At 42.0% G+C, this 24,600-nt stretch overlaps 1 protein-coding gene across 1 annotated transcript in view; it reads left to right on the forward strand.

Annotated features, from left to right (window-relative positions):
• Window positions 1-24,600, forward strand: part of p3h2 (prolyl 3-hydroxylase 2) — a 75,704-nt gene that overhangs the window by 975 nt on the left and 50,129 nt on the right. The window lies entirely within an intron of this gene.

The following is a 24,600-nucleotide window of genomic DNA, read 5'->3' on the forward strand; positions in this document are numbered from 1 at the left end:
TGCTCCTTGGGTTTGAATGGGTGTTACCGCTAGTACAATTCAGTATTTGTACACAAAATTGGACATTTACACATAATGTCAGTACCTCACTCCTGTAGGCTACATCAGACATGGATATAGTATTTATTTACAACTCAGAAGTAGAACCTTACCAATCAAATTTTTTAAGGTCCTGATATTGATATTTAAAGGGACTGTATGTAAGATTTTTTCACACATTTGAATTGTTTTTTGTGTGGACAGGTTGTAACCCAACTTAAAAATCCGAGGGATGTGATGTCATACACGCTCGCGAGTTCCTTTATTTTCTGGGCTAACAGTGTGCAACCATAGCTAACGTTCGATTAGAAATTGAGTCCGCTAATGCCAACAAACGACAACTGTCAACTAAGACCAAAACGACCGATTAGTCGACTAAGAGGGGGCAGCCCTACAAAAAATATGTACAAATTTGAGCAAAATAATTGTGCAATAAATATCAAAATGCAGGAATAACATGAATGTACCACATATCTGCCTTTATACTGTATGCCGTATACTGATATTTGTGTGATAAGCCAATAATGGCCGCTAATAGTGGCCTGCTGATAACATCAGCCGCACTCTGTGCAGAAACCTAAATAATATACAATCTAAATCTTTATATCCTAGTTCTTTAAAAGTTAATATTACATAAACGTGATGTTTTCAGTCAACAGTGTGATGTAACATGTATCACACACATGTCAAAGACTACTATGTTGTTGTTGATATTATAGTTACAGGTAGATGCAGGCCCAGCAGCCCAATCACAGCAGGTTGACTCTACAGATGTCTGTGTACTTGCTTCAGCCGCGCTTTGGTTTTTATGGCTCCTCTGCGTGTGCAGTCAGTGTTATTTTTGAGCAAATGTTTGTGGATTTTTCTATTTTGGCAGCTCTGACTTTGTTCTGTCTCTTTCCTGCTTCATCCACCGTGGTATCAACACTCTCGCTAGATGAGAGAGAGAGCGCGGTCAGATGATAGATTCAGTGTGCTTTTTGCATCATTGCAACACACCTAAACTGCCACAACTCCTCGATCTCTACACATTAGAAATCTTTTGTCATTCGCTCTACATTCATACAAATTTCCAGAGCAGCTTTTCCCATGAGCTCCATCCTTTTGGCTGCGACGATGTTGAGCGCTAGGCGTGGGAACAATCCAAGAGACAGATAAAACAGGAGAGCTGGGAGCAAAGCGTTATTGCTGATTCAGACTCTGTGGGCTATATTTGTCCCTGAGGAGCGAGTGATGTGTCTGTCGAATATTTGCCGTCAGTTCAGTTTTGTATTTGTAGTATCGCAAATGTATGAACAACTCCCATTTGATGGATATTTGTATCCAACGCTCCTTATTTAGAAAGCGTTGTTATGAATTGATCTATTCATTAGTATTACTGCAGGTTTTTTATTGCATGTTTTGTGTGGAAGAAAAAACCTGTAACAGGAACTTCCTGAATGTCTCCCAACCTCCTTTCATGCTGACTATTATTTTGGACTTCCGACAGATGAAAAGAGTGGAACTTGAGCTTTACCAACACACAATAAGATGTGTGATTACAACAATGAGACAATGATTCCTGCAGGGAAATTGTCTTTCTGCATCCGTCCCTCAGCACTTCGGTCAGGGTCAACTTCAGGACACTTTGGGGGGGCGGACACTTACAGTTTCAGTGGCTATCATACAGTGGTGACTAAGTTAGTATGTGCAAATAAGTAACTCAGGCTGTGGTTTATTCAACCCTTTACCTACATGCTGTGTTGTAGTCAAGACCACCTAAACCGAGGTCAAGTTAAAGGGACTGTATGTATGTTTTTACTTGTATAAACATTTTAAAATATTTTTTTATTTTTAAGTGTCAACAGGTTGTAACCTAATCTAAAAAAATGAGACCTTCCGCAACTTTCTGGGTTTCCTCTATCAGCCTGTAAACTTCTTTTAATGTGAAGACCAGGGACAAGGCCGAGACCTGATCTTGAGTACAACAACACTGCCTTCATGTGAGCAAGAGAGTGACATTTTAACCCAGTTGGAGCTCCGTTTGGAAACTGGCACCACCTCCTCACATGAACCTGAGAGCCAGTCGACTTCCACGGTCGCTGACCTTAGACCAGCTCCAAATGCCAGGGTGATGACACGCAGCTTCCACCACTCTGAGGTTGTGGGAAGTTAATCGACCCTGTTACTGTCTGCTGCTGGGTAAATGGTTTCTCCATTTTTGTTCTGAATCAGCATAGAAATACTAATGTGATCCTCTCATAAAAGTGCACGCTTCTGTCTAGACATGAGCACAGACACACGGCCCTTACACACCCAGCTGTAAAAATATGACTAATCTTTTGCGAAAAGAATTATGATTTCTCTAACATCTGTTTGGAGAAGAAGTGGCCCATTTAGTTTTTTCTGTCACGACAATGCAGAAACCGAATGCTCTCACGAATGTTTTAGCGGATCTTGATCTCGGCCTCTGCTGTGTCTCGTGTTGACGTCTTTATGAACTGAGTACATGGCAGCGCATCAAGGCTGAGGGCTCTGATGTTGATCTTACCACAGGTAAGGAGAGGCCGAGCCGGAGCGCTCCCATTGGCCAGGCCGATCAGAGCACAAGACCAGTCAGTGTGTACATATGCACATTAGTATCTGAATGTGTGCAGACACCATCACGTGTGTGTTGGTATGGGGGTACTTGGTGGTGTTTGCGAAAATAAATAACATTCCTGCACATTCCAGCGTCACACAGCCTCCTCCTGACAGCCGCTGGCACAATGCTGCCATTGGGCCTGTTAGAAGAGGCTCCACAGTCATCAACTGTTCTCCTCACTCAGGCTGCTGCCTATGTCCTCAGCTCGCCCATCATTTAGCCGGGCAAATATTTTATTTTCCTGTTGTGGTCTGTTTGCTTTTCTAAAAAAAGAGAGACACGCCACCTTTTGCGGGTATTAAAGGGAGACTTCTGTAGCTGCCGCTGGGCTGCTGAACCCTCATAGCCTCCAGTGATCTCTGGCTCCGGCCACAGCTCTCGCTCCCAAATGCAGAGCGATCAAAGGCCCTGAACTACCCTCAGAGGCCAGAGGAGATTCTATCTCCGGCCTCTTTATCCATAAAGAGGACCTATTATGCTCCTTTTCAGGTTCATACTTGTATTCTGCTAGAACATGTTTACATGCTTTAATGTTCAAAAGATGGTTTGTTTGTCTCTTACCGGCTGTGCTGCCGCATCTCTTCTCACCCTCTGTCTGAAACGCTCTGTTCTGAATCTGAATATTGGACAGCAACAGGTCCCACTCCTTACAGCATTCTTCCTCGTCCGATCTTCAATTTGTAGGAGCTTTTCATCCCTACACTCTGGCTCAAATAAATCCGGGCAGCCATCAAATTTAAAGACCTCATCCACATTGTCGAAACCATCTTAACATTCAGCCATGACATTGAAAATATTTTAGATAACAATAAGCTACACTTTCTGTACTCAAACACAACAAACTCTGCCCGGCTGGCACCGTGGATTTATTACACTAATTCACCGTTGTCTTCCGGCAACACGTCACCTCACCAGGTTTCAGAACGAGACTACTCCTTGAGCGAGACTCTTTCCATAATGTCAGAGCCTGTCATGGCAAAAACAAGCACTTTTAGTGGACGTAAATGACGGTGTCAGCTTGCCCCAATAGCAACTTATTACAGCCCATGAGCAGCTGCCGTCTACAGCGCTCTCCCTCAATACTGGACCAATTGTCCCTATTAGTCAGTTAGACACAAAAACATGGGAAAATAGGGTTGAAAAATACAGAAGTCACCTTTTTTAAAGCTTCGTAATGGGAATTTAAATTAAACTGGATGTTAAAACTGGGTTTCAACATGTACACCTCAAAGTACCAACAAAGCTACATGGCACTTTTATGTAAAACAATCTCACAATCTACAAAACGTCACCTTCTTTGCCAAAATAAATTCTTGCGCTGGGTATGGCAAATATTGTGTGCATATATTTATCCATTATTAATCCCCGTGGAGAAATATGTCCTCTGGATACAGAGCTTGAATGCCCAAGGACAGCTACACACACTCTTGTCATGTAGTGTGTGTATTTGTGCTCATCTCGCAGTACATCTCATATAACCCGACCATAATGGGGTTTGTTTGACAGCTCGCTTTATAAGACTGCCAACAAATCTATCCTTTTTGATAATGATGTCCCGATGAGTTTGGGACAGCGATTACTAGTAATGAAGGGGGTTGATGACGCTCCATAATGACTTTGTTGACATGCTCATCCTGTGCGCCCAGTTTAACACGACTTCTGAGGCCACATGAGACTTTTGGAGCGATCGGTGTAAATGTAGAGGAACAAGGATTTACAAGCTCCATGCTGAAAGTTGCAAAATGTAATGATTTGACACACACAGGGCATTTCTTCTAATTGCACTGACTAAATGGAGAAGTCTTAGGGAATTTGGGACACATAACTCAACAACTCCCCCATCGTCATTTTGTTATGAGAACTTCCCTGTGTCTCCCAGCACGATGTCAAAAGGCGACAGTGGGTCAGGACGGTCTCTGAAGCCTGCTAGTGTTGTGAGCCTCCTCTGATATTTTTCTCTTTGAAAGTCATTCATGAATCCACTGTGACTCTGATGATTTGATTACAACACAGCAGGCAGCTCATGGCTCGAGCACACAGTCTCACTTCCACGTGGTGAGATGAGATCTGCTGGCTCGGTTGTGATTAGAGGATCGGCGTGTGTGAAGGGGGGCTGGGAATGACCGCAGCGTTTTGGTACATTCTTGCTGTGATTTGTTTTATCTTCCCGTTCCAGCTTATTGAGAGAAACTGACAGAATTAGCCAAACACAGCAGCATGGAGGCGACATCCAGCTTGAACCCCAGCGAGGAATGCTGGACGAAGGGAACATTTGAGTGCAAAATGAAGAGATTTTGGACAGACGGCGCTCATAGCAGTGAACGTTTTATAGATGATGTTATTGTCATCTGCAGCTGATAATAAGGGGATTAAAGGGTTTTGGACAGAGGGAGAGTGATACGTCTTTGGATTGGATAAAGCAAGTAGTAACGCTGCCATTTGCTCAGAGGCAGGCAGGTTGCTCGCCGCCAACTCAGATTTATGTGTTTGATGTCTCGGCGGGGTCGTTTTGCGGTTATCCTATTGGCAAAGTGACAGGGAGCAGGACAGGAAGTAGTGTAGGAGCAGATGACGTAGACGTAGAAAAACATATGCTTGACTGAAGGAAATGAAGACAGTGACTCACAGGTCCATTGAGAGATTGTGATACATAAAGTTGCTCAGCATCTGGGTCATGAAGCGATAATATACTGTGGTAAGTTTTAGCATCTTCAAGTCAATTAAGTGTTTCATTTCATTAGACATGTTGGGACCTGGAGTATCCACTGGTTGCATGGCAACCTCATGATGATGACAAGACTCGAGCGCCTGGCCAAGAAATAGTCCTGCTGCTGCACATAACTCCCCGCCACAACATGTTGTTTTCACACTTTAATTTTTGTACAGATTAAACAAATGAGATGCAGCATTTTAATTATTGACCGACACAAGAGTGTTATCAATCTGAACAACTAACAAGAAGCAAGAATGTGAATAAAGGCATTTACAAAAATGTCAAACTATTACTTTAATGTACTGTTTGATTATCTGTCAATATGTCTTAAACTTTCTACAAAACAAAGCTAATATATCTTACCAAAGGAAGCCACCTGATACCACCTGATTAATCGCATCATCATTGTCCATGATTAATCGCAAATAATCGCAAATTTATCGCACATCTGTTAAAAATGTACCTTTTTAAAGGGAGATTTGTCAAAGCATTTAATACTCTTATCAACATGGGAGTGGGCAAATATGCTGCTTTATGCAAATGTATGTATATATTTATTGTTGGAAATCAATTAACAACACAAAACAATGACATATTGTCCAGAAAACCCTCACAGGTACTGCATTTAGCATAAAAAATATGCTCAAATAATAACATTGCAAACTCAAACCCAACAGGCAACAACAGCTGTCCGTGTGTCAGTGTGCTGACTTGACTATGACTTGCCCCAAACCGAACCGGCTAGTGGTCATAGAGTTTTTATTTTTCAATTTCTGATGTCAGTAGTTACTGTGTGGTCCTCGGCCGTGGCGTGGGCCAGCCTGGCCCTCGCAGCCGCAGACAGCCCAGAGCAGAACGCTGCCTGTCAGACTGGACCAATCTAATACATTCAATATTGAGGGGGGATACGAGCGGCCCCTCCCAATTTGGACTGATCCTTGTTTTTGTTGAAATCTGATTCAGTCATTTTCATTGTGAACGTGACGAACTGTGACAGTGGTTGCAGCTCACCTCAGCTTGCCTGGCCGGCCTTGTTTTGATTCAGTAACAAAACGTAACACAAGCGAATAGAACAATTACGTTTTTGAGCGGCATTGCGCCCCACAGCTACTAAAGGTGAAGTAGCACTCTAGTTCTTCCTTGCCTCCAACGACGGGTCACTGTCACGTCACTGGATGCGGGAAAAACAACAGATTTTGCATGGGGCGCAATGCCGTGGCGACGTGCTCATACAAACTAAGGAGGCAGGGCATCCTTATGTGTCTTGCAGGTTTTCAGCATCATCAGATTGTCTTTATACCATAACAACTGTATTAGTGTTTTGTCAAAAAATGTTCAGTTCGAGCCATCCATCCTCGCATAGAGGCCTCTCAACCTCAAAGTCCTGGGCTGCATTTAAGTCCCTGTACGTCCCTGCTTGCTGGGCAATAAAACATCAAGACAAAAAAGTCTTTATTATTTAAGTATTAAGTATTTAAATTTTCAAGAAAATAAATCATATTGATAAAAAGGAAAAAGTGGGATTGGTAGAGATACGACACTGGATACTGTCTTTAATAAATGTAAATGATCCCCATCACCTTCTCCTCTGCACACACCTGTAGTGCCAACACGCTGCCCTCCTGGCTCTCCTAACCTAGCGTGCAGCGCTGTGCTTTGCCCAGACGGCCAGACATTGTGGCACTTGGCTGTGCCAAAGGCCTTCTGCATGACTGGGTTTGAGCGGATAACGCACTACAGGAATGTGGGGGCACGCTGTGGCGTAACACACCGATATTGTTCTCGCCCTGATTAACAATTAAACGGCTGCAGGAGAGGAGGCGGCGGGAGGCTGATGGGTCACTGCAGTGGTTTGTGAGCTGGGACGAGGCAGCAGGTTGTGGAGAGCTGGCTCGTAGGTGACTGTAGAGCGCTGGCGTCTGTGAATGTGTGACTGAGGCCGAACAGGACGGCAATCAGGACATGTTTGATTCAAGTTCCAAACTTTTGATTAATTGAGGAATGTTTATCACAGTGACAGCATTTTGATCACAGTGTACTCTCAATTTATGGAAGATCAGAATATCGCGTGTCACATAAAAAGGGAGGATTTGGACCCAGATTCACTTTCTTGATCCAACCAGCTGGAGAACAGCGTTTAGATATACGTATATGTGCGTGTGTCTGTCTGTATGTCAGTAACTGAAGCTTTTGAAGCACGGACAGATTCATTTTGTGTGTGTGTATGAATTCTTTCTATTTGTTGATTATCAGTCTGGCCAAAGACTCCCGGGTGTCTGAGTGGAGAAATCAGGGCTGGGATGGAAAAAACAGAGTTTGCCAGGCATCTGTTCAGCTTCACTAGTGACTTGAACTATGTGTTGGCTGCTGTGGGGGTGCAAGCAGAGAAACCGCTTCTATCTGTCATGTTATCTTCTACACAGCAGGACACGATCACTTTTTCTTTTCCATCACATCATTAAAAAGCACAAAATATTTATCAGAGTCAAGAGTAACGCCCACACAGTACACACGAACTGAGACAAAATGTGTTTTCCTTTGCTGACTTTCCGGGAAAAATACTCAAGTCAACTTTGGTCCGTTTTCGAGGATGTACTGCTTCTGACAAACAGTTCGACTTATTCATACACTGTAAACCTAGCTTTTAAAATAGGAGAGATAGAAAGGGCCACTGTACACTGACTAGTGGTGTTGTTAATTTTCTTTTTTCCAAAATGTTTGTTCACCTGAAGTCAGTAGCCAGGTCAGGAACTATTCTGAGTGTGACTAAACACACATTCGGCCTTGACAGAACTGTTGGCACATATTTAAGCTTTTAGTCTACACAAAGAATAAAATGTTCCACAGGTTTTCTGAAGTATATCCTATATCCACCTCACAGCCTGTTCCACACAACCGTAAGCTATAAATTGTGCTAACGTCTCGGGTTGCTTCTGTCCTCAGCAGATCATTTCTAGGAGGGGGAGAGCTGTGGGCTTCGGGGTGGAAACCACAAAGAGGTTAGAGGGTACAGGAAGTCAAATCTGATGTGGAAAATTAAGTTTTCTATGTTAGCAGTTTCATTTTAAGTTAAAGTAAAGAAGATGTTTATCATTTTGTCTTTCAATAGCTTCAAAGTACACAGTATATTTAATAAATATTGAATCTGTGGTGCACAGTCATGTATTGAAGTGAGAGCTGCTCTGTGTAATTGGTAACATTTCTGTCCTCTATGGCAGAGGGTTTGTGGTATTTGGTATGTGGTCCCAGCAGCAGGGAGCCTAGCAGGGTCACATGTCTCTTTTGCCCCTTTTTCCACTGGCTTGGTGAGGCACACATTCGTGATCACATGATGTGATTGTATGCATTTCCACTGCGCCCTCACAGCAGGGGGATCTGATATTGATCTGATGTTATGATTCTGCTTGGTAGCCGGTCCAAACAAGAACAGTCTGCACTCTCAACTGAGCTGTGCAGGCGGTTCTCATCCATGTTTGTAGCGATATGAAATGTAATGCACTGTTATTTGTATCTGTTATCAGGAGACCGATGTTCGTACCCGTGTGGAAGAAGTCAATGTTTATCATGTAACTTCTGTACCTAATTTACACCACTTTCATAGATATTTTAACCCAAACCATGACATTTCCTAACCCTAACTAGGACGTTTTGTTGCCTAAACTTAACCAAGTTGTTTCCTGTGAAGACGGAAGTTTATTTTAAAAAGACTGTGCATGTGAATTAAATAGTAAAAAATAAACTATTCCCCATTTTTTCTGGGGACCCCCTGCAACTCCCTCAAGGGCCCCTGGTTGAGAACCACTGTGTTTGATAACTATAGCTGATTCCAGCTTCTCAAATGTGAATTATTGTAGGCTTTCAATGCTAGTAAATCTAATATCTTTGGGTTTTGGGCTTTTACAAGCTACATGAAAACACCACCCTGGGTTGGGGAAACTGTGAGGAGCATTCTTTACTATTTTCGGACATTTGGACCAATCATTGAATTGATTAAACAAAAAAATGTTCTGCAGATTAATCAATCAAATCATTTCTTTTAATATATAACAAGAACCTGCAGAGGAAAATTAGCCTTTTGGCTAAATCCAATACATTTACATAAGTTTGATGTTAATTAATGTGCGTTGTCCCTGATAAATAAATCAATTAAAGTAAATTAAATTTACCACGTCTTCTTTACAAAGACCAAGATTGTCAGTCTTATTATGGAACCTGTGCCAAATCATCTGGTACTCCTCAGAAGTGAGACTCATTCATCTTTTGAGGGCAGTTTGTTTGCCTTTTTGACCCCACAGCTGTTTCCTGTAAAATTCAATTAGAAGCGTTGATTGTTTATCCAGGCGCTCTCCGCTGTCGTCGGCCTGCAGGGCGATGGTCCCAGGGTGACCCTGTTGTAAGTGTGAGCTTATGTGGCACTGTTTATATGTGTGTACTATATGTGTGTTTTAGTATGTGTGACAAACTAAGATATGTAGTTGAATATCAGAATGTGTCGGGCCTGAGATGCAGCCTCCTTCTGTCTTGTATTAGAAATGTTCCAGTGCAGATGTCTTTATTTCACACCATGAAAAGACAACATTACAGCTAGCTGATTCCACCCTCTACACACCACCAAGTTAAGTTTGACAGCTGGCATAGAGAAGGGGACTATTTCCAATTTACACCCCCCCCCTTCCTCCCTCCTACCTACGACTGCCAAAGAATAGTTCATCTTAGCGGTGCATAACGCCAGGATTTCCAACTATTATCCCCTGCCGCTCTTTGACCTGCTTATCTTTGTTGTTAGATCTCAGCAACCCCTCTCCCCGAGAGCTTTTTCTCTGCAGGGAAACAGGTAGTATTACACCTATTAAGAAGGCAGGAGAGAGTGGTTTTCATGATCCCATGTTGACCTGACCCCTGGCCGACACTGACCTCGCAGCAGCGTGTCCACATCTGGTTCAGATCTCTGCGAATTACAGCTAATAACAGTGCTAAACAGCGTTAGACACAAGGAGCCAAGCTTATCTACTTTATCAAAGTAGTGTGGAGAAAGTGAAGTTGAGGCTGAAATGTGCTCTAAGGCGCTTTTCAGTCATTTTCTTGTCGTCTTTATCCAATAAGAGGTCCTTCTGAGTGGCTCAGGTAATGAGACAATGAGGTCATGGCTCTCAGCATACTGCTGGTCTGAATATTTGGGGTCAGCCCTCTATCAGCTGTATGAATGACTTATCTAAACACAGTGGCCTTTATTTCACAGAGCTGCTTTATAGCCTCAACCTGCCTCTTGATTATTGTGCATTATCCATGCTGCTTGAATTGAACTAAGGCACTTATTTAAAGAAAAATAATTCATCCGTTTCTGAAATAAATCCCTTAAATCCCCCAAGAAAGCTGAAAGTAGTTTTGGACTGCCGACACGTGGATGGGTCATATCTCATGGCTGCCAGAGATCGTGATCAAAGAGGAAAATAACACAGAGAGTGTGTATGTGTTGATCTTCTCTCATAAGAGCCAAATGTCCTTAAAAGATCTTTGCAGTAAATTTAGGACTTCCCCCCCAAGCAGCAGGAGTATATCATCTGCAAAGAGTTAAAGTGAGGTCAGTTCTGCTTCATCTCCTGCTGGCTCCTACAGCAAGGTTTTAAGATAAGCTGAATTGATTAATAGGACAGAAAGTGAGACAGAAGGATTTACTCAAGACTGAAAGTCCTTGACAGCTCTTTGGATTGGAAAATATAAGCATTCAAAAGAAATTAATCATTTGTCTAATAGAGTTAGAACCCATCTGCTCGAAGCAGCGCTGCAACAAATTATTATCCGAACCTAACAGTATTTCTGGTTATTAGTAATTGACTTGCCAGCTTAAACCTGCATTAACATGGAAACGAGCTGTGAATGCAACACAATGTTGTCAATTTATTAGCATACAGTTCCCTATTTACATATCCAGCAGTCACAGAGCAACATTATCATTAATTATGAGTCATGTTTATGTCCTCATGAAGTCTAATATTTATCCTCCTTTTAGCTCTGTTTTGGTCTCCACCAACTCCTGGGAGAAATATCTGACTCTCTAGCTGCTAAATGCTCCACTATGTTCACCAGCTAATCACTTACTGTATCTGTCTGTTGTTTGGTGCTGAGCAGGTAGTGTTCAGTGGGTTTTTAGAGCTTTTTAAAAAAAAACTTAAAACAGCGGCCTGCTACCACCGAAAAGCAGTGCCCACTGCTCTCGTAGTGAAGACAATGCAGAAGTGCCATAAACTTGCATTCTTTCTAATAGCCAGCAGGGGACGACTCCTCTGGTTGCAAAAAGAAGTCTGATTGTATAGAAGTCTATGAGAAAATGAGCCTACTTCTCACTTGATTTATTACCTCAATAAACATTGCAAACATGAGTTTATGGTCTCAATCACTAGTTTCAGGTCTTCTTCAAAACAACATGATGTTCATTTAGTAAATTATGGTCCCATTTAGAGTCAAATAGACCATAAAGCAGGGTACAATTTAGGGCGTGGCTACCTTGTGATTGACAGGTCGCTACCACGGCGTTGTTCAGTCTGGGAGTTGTCCACGTTTTCGTCTTAGAACTTTAACCCTTTCAGTGTTTTCAGTTCATGAAAGTCAATTATAACCTTTTTGGTCGTCTGAAAATGTCTTATTCAGCGTTTGGTTGTACTTAGCTCCACCCTTTCGTGTCACTTGTGGTTGCAAAAACCAAAATGGCGACAGCCAAAATGCCAAACTTGAGGCTTCAAAACGGCAGTCCACAAATCAGTGGGTGACATTACGGTGACTACGTCCACTTCTTATATACAGTCTGTGTATGAGAGCGGTGAGAGTGAATCCAAACAGTTCAGTTGCAGGCTGTACAACCAAAACAATGCCCTGAGAGAGCTAAAGCTATTCATTCTCAGTGGGTTTGTCACTACAAGCGACACCTTTAACATCCAAGTAGTCACATTATCCATTGTCATTATGAAAATATTGATTATAGATGCTTTTAGAAGAAGTTGTAATGTTGCTCACATTACATTTTCATCGTCCCGTCAGTTCATTGAACAACTTCAAACTAACTTTAGAACAGCTGCTATTTAGCAGTTAAAGAGCCCCATGCTAACATTTGGCATTCAAAGTAGCGTATATATACAAAATTAAACTCACATTATGTTTTAGTGGTAGTTTGTGCTCTGTGTCTTGCCCAGAACTGTAACAGCACAGTTTGAAAATGCCGTGTGTATTTTTAAGTGTTGCCAAATGAATGTTTTGATGAATACAAAGAGAAAAACACAACCCCCTTGGCTCCAACCCTGATAAGCATTGACCAAAATTGCAGGATATACAAACAAATCATGGTTTTATGGCTCCTCTATGTGGTAAAAAAAGGATTTTCCTTCCTTGTACGTAATCTTTTTACAAGACTTGCATCCTCTTCTAGGGGATAAGAATCACTGCACTGTTGATTAAAAGCTTTAATTACAGCTTACAGCTCTGGCCACACCTGAATCAGAGATGCCAGTTGAAGTGTTTCATGTTTGGCAGAGTCAAATGATTTGTGATTAGAAAGTTCTTTTCCATCCAAAAGTATATATTGATTATATCTGACATGTTGCACCACTTTAGGTCCGCTTATGTCTTCAAAAATGAGCTGCAACCATGGGTTTATTCATTATGTAAGTAACAAATACACCTTTAGACATTCAGGATGATGTAAAATGATTTACTCATAAAGGCCCATCCTGAACTACGCCTGTTTAAATCCCTGAAGGCTGCCGTCAGCTAACGCTACGTGTCCAAGTTGCAATTTATTTTACAGCAGAGTTTTACTGTTGGCTTCTACTTGAGGCTAGTGTTTGTGTTCAGCCACGTTTGCCAATGTAGTAATGAGTCATTAAAGTGAGGATTTGGAAGTTTATGAAAAGCGTTCAGAGGACTGTGATGTCACCCAGCGGGTGAGCCCCCGCAAAGAATGTAACCCTTTTGGCTCCAGTTATGATTTTGAGAGAAAACAACCTCTGCTTTGCCACTTCGAGACGAATTACCCCATGACCACATGCACTCAATACAGAGGGAAGGCATCCGTCTTCTTGAATGTCTACATGCAGAAGTAATCATTTAACTTGTGGAGACAGAGGAATACGGGAAAACAAACTCTTCCGCCTGCTGAAATCATAAACATTGTGACACAGCCAAGGCCAGACACCCGTTCAGTTCAGACTTCTAGGAAGTTCACAGACGGTTTGGTGTTCATGCAGAGGGTATCCAATGTCATCCTGATTATTGTCTGCTTTGTATAATAGTGTGGCATGTTGACAATAATTTATCGTTTTGTCCTTGAAGCGGTTTTGTTGTACTGTCTCTGGTTCCTGTTTGCTAAAGCTTTGTTGTTTTAGTTGTGGTGGAAATCACTGTTCATTAAAGAGGCCTTCAGAAAGAAAGGAATGGGAAATGTACTTCACAGTGAAGGATGTGCATAATATAAACAAAGAAGAAGATAGTTAATTGTTTTACTCACTCCTTGCTTTCATTTTTGTGTTTAGTGACGAGTTGTATGTTAAGTTTATGATTCTTATAGCCTAAATTTTAGTCCTACTGTATATTAGTATTGAACACATTTTTTAGCAAATATGCTGATTTATCCAGCAATTGTGTGTCATGGTGTGACGAGTCCAATGTCCAGCTAAAGGCAGAGATGCTCACAAGTTATTTTTTGCAAGTCCAAGTCAAGTTTCAGTCAAGTCTCAAGTCTTTGAGGGGCAAGTCCAAGTCAAGTCTCGGGTCTTTAAGCTAGTGTCCAAGTCAAGTCTCAGGTCTTTGAGGGGCTGGTCCAAGTCAAGTCTCAAGTCTTTGAGGGGCTGGTCCAAGTCAAGTCTCAGGTCTTTGAGGGGCTGGTCCAAGTCAAGTCTCAAGTCTCAAGTCTTTAAGCTAGTGTCCAAGTCAAGTCTCAGGTCTTTGAGGGGCAAGGCAAGTTTATTTATATAGCACATTTCAGCAACAAGGGAATAAAAAGCGCTTTACATAAAACATTAAAACACATTATAAAATATTAAATTAGTGACCTAAACAATCCCCTAAACAGCAAACTGTGGGTTCCTCACTCTACATCAGTCCATCTTAGGCAAGTCCAAGTCAAGTCTCAAGTCACTGTGTGTGCTACTTAAGAGCGACTTGAGTCCGTGTCCCAAGTCCAATTCCCCATCTCAGACTAAAGGTAGCAAAAGATTCCAGCCCTATAATGACGGAGGGTGAGGACAGTCAAGCTGGGGGAACACTACAAATATTTGGCTGCTGTTCAGGAGAAAAAAACTATTTAGATTTTAATATACATGACATTTAAACAAGGGCAGCTGTGTTTTTTTCCTGCTTTGTCAGCTCTGATTTATAGGAATTTAATAGAAACAGGATTACCGTCTTTTATTGTTGTCTGGTATGGAAATTTTAGCATGGCCGGTAAAATAAGCTCGACAAGCTTCTTAAAGTAGCTGCAAAATACTGTGAGGTATTTACAGAATGTGAGTCCTGTGGAAGGTCGTCCTAGACGGTCCTGTCCAGCTCTGTTTTGAACGTCTGCCATCAGGCCGCTCCTGTGGGTCAATAATGCTCAACATGGAATAGCTCATGCACATTAAAAGCTGCCCTCTAACTCCTTTCGCACTGTGAAATGTCCAGTTGCACATGTATTTGCATGATATTCTTCCTCACTTTTCATCTTATCTTCCGATCTGTGATCTTTTACTACCTTCCAGTTTGGTGTGTTTGTTTGTTTAGCTACTGTTGGACTTGTCGGGGAGTTGTTAAAACCTGCTGGTACATTTCCTCTCTGGGACAATTCAGATGGACCTGATAAGACATGACTTTCACTTGAGTTTTAGACTTGAATCTGTGTTAATATTTACTTAGTTACTTCTTCTTAGTAACTGGTGTAATGAGTATTATCAATATTATTGTATCACACTATCAGATCATGGTGATGTAATGTTTATACTTGGAGATAGGGGTTGTAACACTGTGTTTATTGTTACTAAGTGCAAGCATAGATGCTTATCATAGAGAGTAAACAGTTGATACTAAGTTAATTATATTAACACTGGCCAAGTTTATACTAAAGTCCACTGACTGCATGATAAAACTCTTAAATGTTATCTTGTAATAATAATCAAACCACTGCATTCCAAACTGATGATGAACTTTTATTATCTTTATTGGCACAGACTCCAAAACAAAATGTGGTAGGCAACATCCACCATTGTGTCTTCTTAAAAGATGGCACTATTGTGTTAATAGGGATGTTAAAGGTACAGTGTGTAGGATTGGGCAACATCTAGTGGTTTGGTTGCAGATTGCAAACAACTGAGTACCCCTCAGCTCACTCCTCCCTTTACAAGACTGCGGTAACGTGAGCCGCAGAGTGCAAAACCGTGGTATCGCCGTTCGCCTGCTCAGAGGCCATCCTTACCATAACAACACTACTTTAAGCAGCCCAGTCGCACAGCAGTTTGTGAAATAGTTGTAATTTATTGTATTGATTTGTGTACATAGACACGAATTTCAAAAATGTTTTGTGATGGTCAGCACAAAATCAATTCGTATAGTCCCGGTTCACGTGTAATTGTGAACCGGGAAGTATAGAGAGTGATGCACACCACATAGGGATGAGGTCGGGGTGGATGGGTGGATCAAAAAACACGGGACTTTCACCAAGGAGACCGCTGTTGGTGTCCCGAGTGAAACTACAAAGTTCTACCAAAGTTGATTTATTTGTCATGTAACTTCCGTACTTAAGTTACAGCACTTTCGGTGTTATTTTAACTCAAACCGCGATCTTTTCGTAAAGCTAACCAAGTAGTTTTATTTTGAAAAGACTGGAGTGGAAATTGACATGTGCGTCAAGTGTTGGTGGATCTTCGTAGGAAAACGCACGAAAAGTACTTGGTTGAAAGTCGTGCTGAGCATCACGAAAGGAAAGGGAAATTTGTGTCCATGTACATGAATCAAATAGATTAAATTTCGTAACTCACTGCCGTGAGACTGTGTTGCTTTAGGAGCAATGGAAGTCAGACGGCGGCTGGTGGTACCACGGTTTTGCACTCTGGGGCTCACGTTACCGCAGTTTCACAAGCGTGTCGGAGACTACGGTGGCCTTGAGGTACAATAAAAAAGGCGAAAGGCTCTCTAGAGCCAGTGTTTGGTTTGTCCATTCTGGGCTACTGTAGAAACATGGTGGAGCAACATGGCGGACTCCATGAAGAGGACCCAGTCCCTATGTAGATATGAAGGGCTCATTCTAAGCTAATGAAAACACAACAATTCTTAGTTTCAGGTGATTATACACTAATGAAAACATATTTATGAATATTATATTCCGTTTTTGCTGATAGATCCCCGATATGTTACACACTGTTCCTTTAAGTAGTGCAGAAGATAGCGTAGCTTCCTCTCTTCAGTACACGTGAGTTGAGATACATTAGTCAGAGTACTGTACATTTTCCTGTGGAAAGGTTATAGAGCTGAGGTGCTGACGCATTAGAAATCCACATGACTGATATTTCCTTTCATGTTGCTTTACTGGCTAACCCCAAACTCTTGTAAAGTTAGGCCCAAATGTTTGCTTTTAATGGTCTAAATAAAGCTGTGCGTGGTAGTTAAAGTGGCTTTAGTTAATTATAGGTGTTAAGGTCTAAGAATATCTCACATGTTTATGGCATATGTTTGCGAGGGTGGGATGTTTTTTCCTTGGCGCTGCTGAAAAAATCATAAACTGTGTATTGTAATTAAATAAATTCCTCACTTTACCTGCGGTTAACACAAACTGAACCACATCTAATTAAGATGTTGAATGCCAACAGTGTTGAGAAACATGTTTGCCATTCTTTTGTTACTACTTCCTCACAGAAAAGGCTGCTAATGAATTAAACCCGGTGCAGTAGCTCTCACCTTGTGGGCTTGTTTCTAAGCAGCAGCAGGGATACAAACAGAGCCAATGAGAGGCTGCCCTGTGGTTTGGTGGCTCGTAGCATCTCTTCACCAAAGAGGAATTTTTACATGGTTTGGGCAGAAAGCTAAATCTGACTGTGTCATTCTGAGGAAATGAGCGGTTAATTCCCCAAGAGTCTATGGATTTGAGACTAGAGAGATGAATATGACTCTCTGTACACTGGGGCCATTGTAGAGTTGTAACTGCTTCATGACATCATGTAGATGTTGGACAGTAAACAACTATTCTTTGTCATACACAGTTGGAGTGGGAAAATGTTGCTACGGGTTATTAGAATAGTGTAGTTTCTCTGAAGTGAAGTTTTATTGGTTTTACTACTGGCAGTATGTCATTTTATCTTGACGGCTTTTATTAAACATCAGTCCACAGCTGGCTCTAGTTTGACCTTCTGTCATGAAACACCAGATCATCTTCATCAAGGGATCTTCTCAAATATCTCAACAAATCAGTTTTTTAATGCCAGAATCAATATATTTGCTTCTTTTGAGTCTATGCGGAGGTAGAGGGAAGTTACCGCTTTTATTGTTGTAGTCTGAGTAACGTGATGTCCATTCCGAATCCGTCAGCCAAAACAAACCGCAGTCAGCCGCAGCGAGTCGAAACAGGAAAGTAGAAAACTGCGGATGGTCCACGTGGATACGGACCTGCACTCTCACATTTTAAATCCAAAGTGATAAACACTACACATAAAGTTAAGTACGGAAACACTTTGGGTTTCACACATTAACAGGAAAAGCAGCGCTAGACATCACGGCTAAAGCTGCATGTTAACTCTGTCATGGACAGGAAACGTTATCGTATTACGGTAACGTGTGGTCAAGCCAGCCGTCGCCCTCAACTGTAGAGTACCCATATACTGACATTTATTTTAAATGCATTCAAACTCCCCCGATGGAGCTGACCATGGATATATAAAGAGAACGGAGCAATGGACTTGGCAAAGTTAGCGGAAGTATAGACGTGTGACTACGTCCGGTTTTCAAAATAAGGTGTTAACAAAGGGAGCTGTATATACAAAATACATATATGGAAATAAGATTGATTGGATTATATTCACCAGAAGTATAAAACATCTCATGTCCGTTGTACATTTAAAAGAAAATACCATTAAATTGTGAGGGAAATGTTTTTATTCTATGATTCTTTTGGTTGCTGGAAAAAATGCAATAAAAAATGCCAATATATTTGACTTCAGGACATCTCTGACTACATGCATGCTGAAAATCCAAACCTTTTTTACTGTATTAATTTAGATATTTTCCTAAGTAAAAGTCCCTAGAAGTGTATTATTCAACTTTTTCCCATGGTCCAGTGTTAAAAAAGTTAATAATAATAGCAATAGATTGTAATATCGATTTGCAATACTTGTAGAATCGCAATACATAAAAATTGCAATACATATCGAATCGGTAGATATGTGTATCGTCCCAGCCCCAGTATGAAGCAGCCTCCTCATCATCTGTACCTCCTCACTCTTTGAGTCCTGTGTGGGCCTGTACTCACACTGGCCAACAATAATAACACAGCCCTTTTTGTCCTCTCACTTGCCGGGTGCAGTGTGGTTTTCAGTAACGTGTAGACATGTCATACATACTGTACACACTGAGGCCTCCGTGTTTTCATGTTTTCCATGAGCTGCTTGCCTCTACTGTACAGCACGGCTGTGGTTTATGGCCCAGGCGGTGAGGTTTTAGTGCACCGTCAGCCTGTAGGAGGCTTCAGCTCGGGCTGCACGTGTGGTGCGAGAGGCATAGCCGAGAGGCTCAGTAATGGGATGCACAGGCGCTGACTTTGCCTCAGACGTCGCATCGCTGCCAGGATGAGCTCATGTGAATTAGTGGTGCTACAATAGAATTTTAAATGTGGAATGAATGATGCATATTGTGAAATCAGTTTTTCCACAATGAATTTTGTCTCTTCTTAATAATACAGGTGTTCCACCTTCACACCGAATATGTCTGAACAGAATTACTCCAACTCTGGAGCAGTTATTGCTTTAGTTCAGTATGTGTGAGTGGATATGAACACAAAACTAATGAGGCACCAAACTGTATCAAGATGTTTGTGACTCTTACTGTCAGTCCTGTTCCCGACAAACAAAATAGGTGTCATTCAGAACCAACCAACATGCTTTTATGGGAAGGTATAAAGAGTGTTATAGCACAACCATAACTAGATATTTGAGGCTGAAACTAATATTGATCGCTGAGACAATATGGTGATGATACTGTATATAAGCTAAGCCACAATATCACTATACTTCACCTGCTTGGCAGTAATGTTAGCTGACCAGACGAAGGTCTCTCCATGAATCACTGCTGATCCTAGTGTTGTCTTTTCCTGCCTCTGCCTCCCGACCGCGGTCAGAGGGAACAGGGGAGACACCAGAGTTCTGCGGAGCCCCGTCACTTCACAAGACACGGGAAACCTCTGTTGGTCTGGAGGAGCTGCAGCATTTATTTCTGCACAAACGTCCACTGTACATTCACTAGATATTCTCAGAGCTACTAACTCTCCTGCAGTGTATATTGTGCGCGCATAAATGTGAGAGTGGAGCGAAATAGCGAGAACGAGCGCGGCGTGTGTGAAGGCAAGCAAGCAGACAGGCAGACAGGCAGACAGGCAGGCAGGCAGGCAGGCAGGCAGGCAGGCAGGCAGGCAGAGGAGCAGAGTACAGCAGAGACTCCGGCCCTGGAGACCAAAGCTACTGTCTCCCCCGCGTCCTCCGACCGCGGCCAACACTGTTTTGCAAGACGGGCTTCACTAGATATAACTTTGTGGTTTTGGTGCTTCCGTGTCGTTTGTGTTGGACTCTTGTCTGAACAGTGTATCCACACGCGAGCGCGCATGGGACACCGACCCGGATGGATTTATACTTGTAAGAAGTTACAAACAGTCCCCTTTAAGCTACAGAATGATTTAAAATCCCTAAAAAAAAAAAAATAATAGACCCGCCCTTTAATTAGTTTTTTTTAAGAACTGTGACCAAGATACATAATGAGCAGGACATTTTACAGTTGAAACATAAACTTAGGTAGACAAACTATGCGATGACGGCACTTTTTCTAAATTACTTTTTGAATTGCTATACCTTAAAAGTTGATACTGGTCCGGCCAATTCATTGGTGTAGCTCTAAAAGAGATGGTTGTTCATGTTTGAAGCATTACAACGAGGTCAGACCACATTCTGGTCTGTTGTTCATATTCAGCTATGTCCTCTGGTGTTGTTTAAGTGGTACGAACCGTGACAGTGGATACTCTGTCATAATATCCAGTGCCTGAAGATGAGGTATTAGCTGTGGAATGGAAAGGGCTTCTGTGCGTATTGGTACAGATCTCTTATTGTCTCTCTAGTTAAAATGGATCACCAGTGTCAGAGTGAAGTATTTGGGGAAAATAACCCTGTGTGTGTGTGTGTTTTCAATCATGGTTGCTTGTCTCTAGATCACCCTCACCGTTGCTCTAACTTCACATCTATGCCCTGAGGTAAACACACATTCCTAGATCATCTGAATAACTAAGACAATGGTTGCTTTCTAGCGCCTCTGCCTCTGTTATGTAAGAAGAAAAACACCAGAGTACTTTGTCACTTTCGCTCACCTGCTTGAGATTAATAGGTTAATGTTTGAAGGTCTCAGTACCACCACTTACAGCTGTCACGGCTTAGTGTAGAAATTTACACTCAAAACAACACTTTATCCTTGGTTATCCTGCTCGCCTTAGAAACACTACAGTAGGTATAATTTACTGCTTTACAAGCGGATTATTCCAACACTTTATTTGCACATACCTTTGTGGATTGTTCAGTAAAAGTTTAGGCACATACCACCCCATGATGTATAATTTATGGATTGTGTTTCGGGAATCACCCCTATTTTGTAAGCATGTTATTATGATGTTTTCAGCCGCTAACGCATCCATTATAGCGTCTGTACCTCCTCAGGCTATCAGAAACATCAAGTGAGTCTCTTTTTCCGATGACGTGATGGTAAAGAAAGTGAAGCTTGGGTTTTATAACTGTGATTATTTCATTTTCTGCCTGTTTCCAGCTATTACTCTTCCTCACAGCGCCGTACTTAATACAGATCACAGCAAATTCCTGGCATCGCAGCCCCACAATAAAACCCAAACAAAAGAGCTGTCATTTGGAATATTGTGTCTGTGGATTGCGGTCTGCAGCTAATGAAGTTAATGGAAACAGCAGTTGTGGCTTAAGTGTTGGATGCCGTGTCGCATATCTGTCCCTGGTGGACGGAGGCAGGAAGACGAGACGAGGGAAGATGTGGCTGGTTTCAGTCTCAGGGGCTCCGTACGAGCCAGCTGTGAACGGGGAGGAAATGAGGTCAGCCCCCACTCAGGGAGTCACATTGTTGGAACCGCCCACACCAATAAATGACGATGCATTTCTACAGCTCTTTTCATCATCCCCCTATATTTACATACATCTTTACGGGACACTGGTTGTCGAGCAGAAGAGTTTAAGTCGTAATAGAAGATGTGGTGGTCGAGCTCTCCAGAAAGCTTTTGTTTTTCGCAGGTCTGGAGGAGTTTTCCCCCTCCAGATTGCCGGGGATTTCCTCTCCTCCCCCGGGGACATCCTGTTATCTGAGCTGTGACTCAGTGGAAAAACCTGCTTTCATTGACTGGACCTTTTCTCTCCTCTAGATTACTACATTTAATCGATGTAGGCCATTTTTTCTAATCTAAAACTCCATTTTGCAGCATTGTACTTCACATTATTTAATCAGTTTAGGGAATATAACCACGAAGGTCTTCAATTGATATTCATGAAAGGAAACGAACCAGAAATCAATCATTCTCTCCTATAACTTTAGCAGCTGTGTGTGGGATGACTCAGGTCTGGACAAGAGGAAATTAATATAACAGCTCAACTCTAAAACGTCTTTTAGAGGAAGGAAAAACTGAGTTGTGAAACCATTTTGTGTGGTTCAAGAATGTATGAGAGGGTTGAAAATTCAAAGTTCATTTCCATCCATCCATTTTCCTCCTCTTATCCGGCTCTGGGTCTCGGGGGCAGCAGGCTAAGCAGGATACTCCAGACGTCAAAGTTCATCTGTTCTGACCAAATCGTTTTTATGAACATACTGTATAAAGGACATAAAAAGATTTTAGGTAAGGTAGTGCAACAACACTAGGACTCGAATCACCAGCTCAACTTTGCGGTAGTTAAAGAATATTAAAGTGAGCTAACTTGGCACTAAGGATGCCAGTCGGTCCAACATCTGACGCCCCAATCAGCGGGATGACATCATTTGTCTTTGCCTCCCAAACCGTTCATTCAAAATCACTGTTCAAAAATGAATCAGTTTCATGATGTGGCAGCGCTCTGGCTAAGGTTTGGTTTGGTATAGGCAAAGTTCAGGGTTTGAGTTAACATAATTACTTTGTTATGGTTAAAGAAATACTGTGGTTTGGGTTAAAACAACTATTTGGTTATGGTTTATGGAGCTTCATCGTCATGGTGACAATAATAAACACATGGCTATGGTTAGGGAAAGATCGTGATCATGCTTAAGAAAACCAGCACTGGCCGTTGGTAGGAAACAGGAAACAACCAGCGATGTTAAAGTCAACGGGCAACCTCCGATTCTGAGAAGTGAGTTGTCCGTGTTTTCGTCTTACAACTTTAACCCTTTCACGGTGTGTTTTCAGTTCAGGAAAGTTAATATCAACATTTTGGTCGCCTGAAAACGTCTTATTCAGCGATCGGTTGTACTTAGCTCAACTCTCTCGTGTCACATCTGGCTGCAAAAAAACAATGGACTCTATAACGTCACCTGACTTCCTCCTTTCCTCCCGTCATAATCTCTACAGCCATTAGAGGGCTTTGTCACTTTAACATAATCATATGTAGTTTTGGCGTGCTTGCTGAAACGACTGATGCTGTCGTTGTTGTTGGGAATGCGGTCTCGTCAATCTTTGATCCAGACTGATGATGACACCTAATGGTATTGTTCCTTTGACTTTTCATCTAGTTCCACCAACAAGCTAAAATGTCCACTTGTTCAAACTTCCAACATCCAACTAAACACCTCCAAACTAATCATTTTCAAACGAAATCTTGTCAGTGTCAACTTTCTTTCAGGAAAAAACAGTATAAACACTGCTGCCGTTATTTTTGAAAAGACCAAACCAGATGAAGTCATGCTGTCTTTATGAATCGCTGCTAATGTTTGCTAGCTGTGAATACGTTTTGACAGAGTGATCTCATGCTGTAACAAATCCGTCCACGAGGATTTCTCTTGTGTTGTACCTTTTGAGTGAAGTGCACCCCAGTGAAAGATCCGACCTTTGCCCTCATCTTCTAGCCCGGCCCTGATTATTTAGACAGCAGTTTGGTCAAGCCTGCTTTGTGTCATGCAAGGTTTCTCCAAAGAGTAATTAACATCACTATGTCCTGCAAAGAAGGATGCTGATAGAAATATAGGCCAGTTGTGCCCGGGGGCCTCCAGTTAAACAGCTGGGTGGGGTGAACTCTGGCCTCCCTGGCCCGTACTGTGGTTAACATGTTAGTGTGTCATTTTCTCCTCCTCCCTAGAAAGACTCTTATTAATGCTATTCCTGCAGAGTCACACCCAAAATGTGCTTTTATACTGCAGCAGAGTGAGTATGTAGTCATGATGAAAGATGCTGTGGAAGACAAAGTTTCAATTATAATGATAATTCTCTGACATCAGTGGGATTCTGGGTGTCCTGCACAAAATTGCAATTGAGTTAAACAGAGTGAGACACAAACGCCTCGACGCCAACATCAACGTTACAGCTGTTTGCACCTTGTTTGCCGCCTTCTTGTCCAAAAACTCAACAGACGTTTTCCTCTTTTCATTTCCTCCTCAGCACAATTATCTCATTTTCACGTCTGTAGTAAAGGAAGTATTACAGGGGCAACAGCTTCTCAGGTCTGGATCAGGATGTTGGGATCAGCATGTGTATGTGAAGAATGTGAGTCTAGAGTTTACTAATGAATCCGTATCAGTTTCAAGACAGAGACACATGTTTATTCACCAGTTTGAGAGTTTGAAGACACCAGCTTCAGGGGAACGAATCGTAGACTGTATAAGAAGTGGACATTGTCACTGTGACGTCACCCATTGGTTTATGGACTACGGTTTTGAAGTCTTGAGTTCTGCATTTTGGCTGTCTCCATCTTGGTTCTTTGCCATCACTATCTCTTCTGCAACCAGAAGTGACACCGAGAGGGTGGAGCTAAGTACAACTGAAAGCTGA

Source organism: Sebastes fasciatus, chromosome 5 (genome assembly GCF_043250625.1).
Source record: "Sebastes fasciatus isolate fSebFas1 chromosome 5, fSebFas1.pri, whole genome shotgun sequence".
NCBI classification, from domain to species: Eukaryota; Metazoa; Chordata; class Actinopteri; order Perciformes; family Sebastidae; genus Sebastes; species Sebastes fasciatus.